General features: G+C 34.6%; 1 pseudogene; it reads left to right on the forward strand.

The window, feature by feature from the left end:
• Positions 1–1,197: 1,197 nt before the first annotated feature.
• Positions 1,198–2,263, forward strand: LOC107027698 (annotated as a pseudogene).
• The last annotated feature ends 7,085 nt before the right edge of the window (positions 2,264–9,348 follow it).

Raw genomic sequence — 9,348 nt, forward strand, 5'->3', positions numbered from 1 at the left:
CCCCCGCCCATAACTTTTTCTTATATTTTCTTTTTCTAGTTATGTTTAATTATAAAAAAATTAAATTCATAAAAATAATTTTTTTCATAAGTTGTATTAATTTATTAGGATAGTGACTTAAAATATTATTTAGATATCAATTAGAAAACATGCAAGAAAATATATTATTTTTTATTAAACTATTTTCATTTATTATCTTGAATATTTTAGTAGTTTTAATGAAATTATCTTGAGAAATAGTGCTCTACCACTCATTAACACGTAAAAAGTTAAAATTAAGTTTGAACCTACTTAAGATCATATTTAGACGCAACCCGTCCCGCCCCACATTAATTTTAAAAAAATCCACTCTAACCCGCCCCGGCCACGTAACCTTAAACCCCCCGCCCATATAGCCTTAAACCCATCTCGCCTCATATAGCCTTAAACCCACCTCGCCCCGTTGCCATCCCTAGTGGGATGTAATTGAATTTTCTTTACAAATACAGCTATTGCAATTTTTATCATCACTTTAGAATTCTCTTTTTTTTTATTTCAAAATAAAGGTAAGAACGAATGAATATTTGAATTTGTTTTTATATGTTCATGTTTGATGATGACACTTATGAGATGTATTGTTATTTGGGAGTTCTTCACTATTATTTACTTGACTTTTCCTAATTATTTCATTTTGTATGCTTATTATTTCTTTCACTTGTCTGATGTTGATGACAAACGAGAAGAAGCATCTATAAGAAGGCTTGAGAAATTGCGTATAATATTGTGATGACTAAAAGTCATCCTCTTAATGTGAGAATGGTAAATATCAGTTCTCCTATTTTTGCTGCCAAAAGTGGTTTATTTCTTAAGGTGAGTACTCCTTAATACAATATATTTTGTCTTCAATTGAAATATTTGTATTTTTTTAATTTCAACTATTTGTTTTCTTATTAGTTGTTCTCGAATGGAATGGAAGAGCAACGATATGTAATTATACAAACTCATGAGTCGGGTAAGTATTAATTTTTACTTTTTGTAAGAAAAATCCTTTTACTACATTTCTTTCTTGATTGAATCAAGTAATAAAACAAAATCTTAATGTGTGTTTGCCTTTTTCAATTTTATTGAGCAGAAGAAGCCGCTCTGATGGACCTGTTGAAGTTTATATATTGCAATATCTTATCAAGTATAACACCAAGTGGTGTTGTTGATGTGCTGATGACAACTGATAAGTTTGAGGTGACGTCTTGCATGAGATACTGCAACAATGAACTGCATAATCAACACATGACAACTGAAACAACATTGCGCTATTTGGATCTTCCTTCTTAAGTACTAGATGTTGATGCAGTTCAGCCATTAGCATATGTGGCTAAATTTTTTATTAGCCTCCTTTTCAGGGACATAAACAAGTGAATAACATTAAACTCTTTTACATTAACCATCTATAATGCTAATAGAGTACGGTGATTTGCATTTCCATATCAGTATTCATTTCATTCTTTTATTTTAAATCCTTCAAGTTTGGAAAAAGAGGCGTTGAGTTTGCCTCTTTCTAGAATTAAGGTTGTTATGTCCACTAATATTCTTCAGATTGAATCAGAGGATGTTGTCTATGACTTTGCAATTTTGAAGTGGGATCGTATGCATTACCCAAAGTTTGAGGATCGACGAGAAGTATGGACCTCACATCTTTGTTTCCTTATTCGATTTTCAGCCATGACATGCACTAATTAAGCTGAAGAAAATCATGAAGTGTAATGACTTCAATTGTGAGCTTGCTTCAAAATTATTGTTGGAGGCTCTTTTTTACAAGTCTGAAGAACCTTATCAACAACGTGCAATTTCTACCTATGTGGGGAATGATTTAGGCCATTGTTATATGGAGTGGTCATACAAATTCAGATCTGTTAAAGCTCTCGAGTTCGAAGCACCTCATCAACAGTCTGTTGTTTACCTGGATTTGAAAAGAGATGAGTGTGTTATCCTCTTTCCTGAAGGCAAACTCTATTCGCAGGGTTTCCATTTAGGTGGACAAGAGCTTTTTCTTTCCGTGCATTGCAACATAGACCAACAAGGCGTTGAACATTGCTTTGGGTTGTTCCTAGGTATGCAAAGGGAGGAGTCTGAGCCATTTACAATTGATTATGAGTTTTCAGTGCGTATTAGACCAGACAACAAATTTGTGAGCATGTATAAGGGAAGCCAAACCCTTAGTAGTGACATCGTTATGGGGTGCCGTAACCTTTGTGATATAAGTTGTGTTAGTTCGAAGCTGAGTTAAGATGATAATATGAAGTTTTGATGATTCAACAAACTTATCGATCTAACAAGGAACAAAATCCTTGTTATTGGAACTGCTGACAATGAGATGAATGATAAACTCAGTGTGAGGTATATTTGTGTGCTATCATCAAAAAGGGGGAAAATGTTATATTCTAGGTGTTTTGATGATCCTAAAAAATGCAGGGACCTGGTCCCTAGCAGAGTTCTCTCCATCTGATACAAAATGGTGTACAACTGTAAAGTTGTCCTGTCAGTGGTAGGTGAGGCACCAGCATACTGAACAAATCAGAATGGAAGAGGTTGGACTTTTCAACAACTCACAAAGAAGTTTGCAAGGGACCTGGTCCCCGCAAGACTACGACATGAAAAGGACGAAAAGACAGCTGTCAAAAAACTGCCAAGTTTGAGGGGTTGGTGCATAACTTTTTATGACAGCAGGCTCTGCCAATAGCCTCATCCCAAGGGTTTGTGTCCATTTGAATATAGTCTCTTCTCTAACAACAAAAACACAAGTTTTGGCAAACAAAAGTTTTGGATTTCAAAAATTCAAAAGTTCAAAAAGCAAAGGCCATCTTCAAGAAGGATCATCCTAAGAGCAACAGGGACTTGATAGAGCTTCAAGCTACTTAGTTGTCTTAGGATTATTTCTTCCATGCTTACATTGTAAATCTATTCCTAATCTATACAGGATTCAGATTCTTTTGTTAGTTGAAAAGTCTAAGTTAGTTAAGTCAATCTAATTTAGTGGGCAACCTTGTGTGTTGCTTAGTGAAAATCCTAAGTCATCCGTAGCGTGGTGATTAGTGGGCAACCTGTGTGTTGCTTAGTTGAATCCTAAGTTGTCTAGTGGTGATAGCTTAGTGGGCAGAGTAAAATAGGCTTAGGCACTTCAAGCATTAGAATTATTGCTTGGTTGTGAGATTAATAGCTTTTTCTCACGTTATTGTATCGGGTTTCACTTTTGCTTGTGAAGATTAGTGAAAACGGTTGAATATCTTGTGTGACAGGTCGTGGTTTTACTCCCTTGAGCAAGGAGGTTTCCACGTAAACTGCCTGTGTTGTGTTCTTCATATTGTTTAATCTTCTGCACTATTTTTGCCGTGTCAAGGGACCTGGTCCGTTGACTGGTAGTGGACGCACATATTCCAACAAGTGGTATCAGAGCGGGTGCTCTCTAGCTGGGTAACACCAAGAGAGATTTCTGTGGAAAGATGGTTGCTCCACTCAACATATTTCAAGAAGCATCAATGAAGGAGTTGAAGAAAGAAAAGTCTCTAGCTATCAAGATGATATCTGGTGAAATTTTTGATGAAGATAAGGACGTGACATGCCTCACGAGAAGGTATAAAAAATGGGAAAGGAAACATAGAGGCTTACGAAAGGCAGAAAACTCAAACAGAGCTGTAAATGGAAACCACCTGTGCCACAAGTATGGAAAGCCAGGGCATTTCATCAAAGATTGCCCCATGCACAAGGTTGAAACCAAAGAGTATCCAAGACCTGTAGGTGAAAAAGTTAGAAGGAGGGACCTGGTACCCAAGAGGAAAGCCAAAAAAGTTGTAGCTGACTACGTAGTGAAGAAAGCTCTTGCTGCATGGGATGCATCCATGCTGGTGATTCAAGACGAGGCTAACGTATTCAATGGGATATTTGCTCTTAATAGGGCTGGCAAGGGGACGAGGAAGGGGATTGGGGGACGGGACGAAGAGGGACGGGGGACGGCGAGAGGGGATTTGATATGGGATCGGGATTTGGGGGGACAAAAATAGGTCCTATCCCGTCCCACTATATATACGGGATGGGATGGGATTTAGGGGGACCACACGGGACGGGGGATTTTTTTTTATAATACTTATATATTTTTATTGAAATTACACGTCTTTAGCTAATAAATTTTAAATTTAATTTTTGATTTTCAAATATCAAAATAAAATTTCAGATTTAAATTTTCAATTTTCAAATTTTAAGATTCATGTTTCAAATTTCAAGTTTCAACTTTAAAGTTTTAAATTTCAAATTTGAGAAGTTTAAATTTGTAATTTAAATATTTTAAAGTAATGTAAATTGTAAACTTTAAATTAAGTATTTTAAAATTAATTTAGTACTTAAGTATATATTTAATTGTATATATTAAAATTAAAATGCAAAACAATAATTGTATAAAAAAAACTTGAACAAAAGTTAAAAACTTCAAATTTATTCAATAGAACTTAGAAGTTACAATTAACAAATATTAGTGGAGTAACTAATCTACGCAGCCACCTTCTAGGAAGGGTTCTGTTTCAATAAGTTCTCATACGTAAAACTAATATTTTTTACAGATATTAGATGAGTAACTAATTTTACGCAACCACCTTCTAGGAAGGGTTGTGTTTCAATTAGTTCTCGAATGTAATCTAAAAAAATCTGTTTTCTCCTTTAAAATTTAATTCTAATTGTCGCATCATATCGATGGTGATATCCTCCGGTGTTGGCAAACTTGTTAGAAATTCTTGTGCCTCTAATTCATCATCACTGCATTCAATTTGTGTATTGATCCAACTTGCTTGTTTTTTACTTAACTTTGGCAAATTATTATTCCTTCTTTCGGCACTGGACCAGTCTCCAAATAAAACTGTTGTTTCCAAACTGTCTTCTGCCAATGAATGTCTATGATCACCAATTTGAAACTTTGTCGCACTGAAAGCAGCCTCCGATGCAACTGATGAAGCTTGAATAGCTAGAACATCACGAACCATTTTGCTCAAAGTTGGAAATGCATCGCTTCGCCTACTCCACCATCCTAATAAATCTTCATTGCCATCTTTGATTTCCAATACTTCTAAAGATTGATTAAGATATTCTTCAAAATCATCACGGTTAGTAGAATTAAGACCAAGAAAACCTCGCATATAACATGAAATTGGAAGTGACAAATCAATCTCAACATTAGAAGTTTGACCAACTTCTCCTTGAAAATTTTCAATAGTTCTATATTTTTCATACAACAGTTTTGCTTCTACTTTTATGCTAGACTTACACGTTTGACAATTTGAATTTCTTCCGGTAAAATTTCTAAAGTTTCATAAAAAGTGTCAACGAGGGCTTGCACACCTTGTAATTTATAAGCAGGATGAAGTAAAATAGCCGTTAAAAAAAACTTGAGGAATAGGAAAAAAATATTTTTAAAATTTTTCAATCATACCTTCAATTGCAACTCTAAATTTATCTATTTTTTTTATATTTACAAAATTGAATTGAAAGAGCACAAATATTTATCAATACGGATGAAATAGTAGGATAATAAATTCCCGAAAACATAGCAGTAGCATCATAAAAAAGTCTTAAAAATTGTAATAGTTCTTTAGTTTCTTCCCAATCTTCATCACAAATTCTATATAATGGGTCAGCATTATGAGCATTAAAAACCATTTGTATGGATCTTCTATATTTGTAAGCGACCGAAAGCATTTCGTAAAGAGAAATCCACCTTGTTTTAATATGTTTTGGAATTTTTCTAGGTGACAATTCATATAGTAAACAACGCTCATTAAATTCCCTAATTCTAGCGCATTGTTTGTATGAAAAATCCAGGTAACAACATATTCAACTTTTACGCTACCACAATCAAATAATGAAATACCATCTTGCACAACTAAATTTAATATATTTATAACACATCTAACATGAAAAACATTATTGTCAGTTGGACATAATCTAACTTTTAACATTTTAGCAGCGTTTGTATTATTAGATGCATTATCTAATGCGATAGACATTATTTTATCTATAATCATGTAATAATCTAAAACACTTAAAATAGTTGAAGCTAAATATGCACAAGTTTTTTTCTCTATACATAGTTTATAACTTATAATTTTTTTAGCAAATTCCAATCATGATCAATCCAATGTGCAGTAATAGTTAAATAATCATTTCTATTAACACTACGACCCATGTCTGAAGTTATAGACACTCTACTATCTAATATGCTAAATAGACAACGAAGAAATTGACAATGTTTACCTTGATATTCAAAAACATTAAATTTAACAGTATTTCTTGAAAAGCCTCTATAATCCGAATTATAAGTTTGTTGAATATATTCAATAAAACCGGGATTTGAAGGAAAACTATAAGGAAAACCACAAACAGAAACCATTTTAGCTAAATTTTTCCGATCTAATTCCTTATTATATTTACGTTGTGTTATTGGACCTGCGGGGTTAAAAGGATCTAATGTTCCTTGAACCATGTTAGAAGCCCCTATCGATGCATTACCGGTAATTAGAGCTGTCAATATGGGCTCGCCCACCCCATCCGGGCTAACCCATACATGCTTTGACATTTTACGGGCTAGGCCGGGCTAGCCCATTTTCTGTGTGGGCCAGAAAATGGTCGGCCCAGCCCACAAGTACGTGGGCTACAGGCTTGCCGGGCCAACCCACTTTTTAAAAAATTATATTTTTTTATAATTATTAAATTAAATTATAAATTATAATTTAAAAATATTATCATAAATATCGACAAAACAATATTACATTATGTTAAGCCTCATTTGTTTGCACTTAATGGGGTTTGAATCTTAATAATTCAGATTTGCCTTCTTAAGTGTGTTTGTTTTTAAGAACTGGATCTTAATTATTCAGATTCAATTAATTAAGTTCGTTTATTTTATTTTCTTATAAGCCTCTTAATGGGTGTGGATATATCTGAATGAATCAGATCTGTAACACACCTTTAACACTATTCAGACTAAAAAATAAGACTCTTATCTTAATTCAACTAAATCACGACAACTCATAAAAATTGTTTTCTTATTTAATTAATATTAATTACATGCTTGCCATTATAATTTCCTCTATTTATACTAACTTAATATACATCTTTTACTTTCTAAACTGATAAGCACTCACATGATATAATATTGAGCATAGTTTTAAAAAATAAGAAAGTATTAGTTATTTGATCGATAACAATAAAAAATTTCTACAATAAAATAAAATATTTTCCTAAACTATATATTTACTACTCTATATAAACTATTTTAACTGCATTATATTAGATTCTCAAAGTATTTGAGTGCAAAAAATAGTCATATTAATGATGTAACTTGATGTTGAGTTCTTAAAAGATAAATCATATTACCTTGTTACGGTAAAAATGTTCAAAATATTATTTTATATGAAAAAAAAACTATTTTACTAACAAGGTTTTTATAATATTTTATTGATATAACGTTTAATTTCATATGTGCATTCAGATATTCAAAACAAACTGTCCCAATAATTTAGTGTTCAGATTCAGAGACAATATTTTAATATTAAGATGTTTTTTCAGATTTACACATCTAGATCTTAATACAATCTTAATATTTAAATGTGTATTCAAATTCAAACGTCTTAATCTTAATGGAAACAAATGCGACCTTGTCACTACTTGTTAATCAAATTGACAAATAAAATTATCTTTATAATATTTAGGGAAAATGCACAAGTACCCCCTAGACTATGATCGAAATCCCAAAGACAAACCTTACTAAGGTCGTATTACCCCCCACAATTTTTTTTTTGTAATTTTGTGTACCTCTTTGGCTTACGTGGCATTCAAATATTTCTGACGCGCCTCAATTGTGTGGAGTCACATAGAGTGCCACATAAGACAAAAGGTGTATAAAATTACAAAAAAAAAAAAGTTCAGGGGTAATAGGACCTTAGTTTAGTTAAGGTGTGTCTCTGAAATTTCGGTCATAGTCTAGTGTCACGACCCAAAACCGGGGCCGCGACTGGCACCCACAATTTCCCTCCTATGTGAGCGAACCAACTAATCTAACCCTTATCATTTTAACATATATCAACAGAAAATAATGCGGAAGACTTAAACTCATTAAATAAAACAAATCAACATCTATTAATTCCCCAAAATCTGGAAGTCATCATCACAAGAACGTCTATCTCAAATTACTAAACTAAGAATGTCTAAGAACAAAAATAACTAAAAAGCTAGTCCATGCCGGAAGTTCAAGGCATCAAGACTCGAAGAAGAAGACCCAGTCCAAGCTAGAAGCGTTAGCTCACCCTGAAGATCCGGTGTGTCGAAGACTGGCTTGATTTACTGCTGAGTTGAAGTTGACGGAACGTTTGCTGCATTCCACAAATAACAAAGAAGAAAACATAAAAGTAGGGGGTCAGTACAACCACACGTACTGAGTAGATATCATCGGCCAACTCAAAATAGAAGATAATATATATCAAGTAATATCATAAAATCAACTATGATGCTTAACATGTAGCAACAACGAGTACTATATCATTAACAATTTCCACTAAGTTCACACATGAGGACTCAAGCCTCAATACCATACTCATTTGGGAATTGGGTTCATTAGATTGAGTATATTCATTATCTTTCAAGATTCATTATCTTTCTTCCCCTTGTGTCGGTACGTGACACTCCGCTCCTCTATTTTCTATCCTGGTGCCGGAACGTGGCACTCCGATCCTCATTCTATCCTGGTACCGGAACGTGGCACCCGATCCATATTCTATCCTGGTGTCGGAACGTGACACTCCGATCCTCATATTCTATCCTGGTACCGGAACGTGGCACCCGATCCATATTTCATCCTGGTGTCGGAACGTGACACTCCGATCCTCATATTCTATCCTGGTACCGGAACGTGGCACCCGATCCATATTCTATCCTGGTGTCGGAACGTGACACTCCGATCCTCATATTCTATCCTGGTACCGGAACGTGGCACCCGATCCATATTCTATCCTGGTGTCGGAACGTGACACTCCGATCCTCATATTCTATCCTGGTACCGGAACGTGGCACCCGATCCATATTCTATCCTGGTGTCGGAACGTGACACTCCGATCCTCATATTCTATCCTGGTACCGGAACGTGGCACCCGATCCATATTCTATCCTGGTGTCGGAACGTGACACTCCGATCCTCATATTCTATCCTGGTACCGGAACGTGGCACCCGATCCATATTCTATCCTGGTGTCGGAACGTGACACTCCGATCCTCATATTCTATCCTGGTACCGGAACGTGGCACCCGATCCATATTCTATCCTGGTGTCGGAACGTG

Source organism: Solanum pennellii, chromosome 8 (genome assembly GCF_001406875.1).
Source record: "Solanum pennellii chromosome 8, SPENNV200".
Taxonomy (NCBI): Eukaryota; Viridiplantae; Streptophyta; class Magnoliopsida; order Solanales; family Solanaceae; genus Solanum; species Solanum pennellii.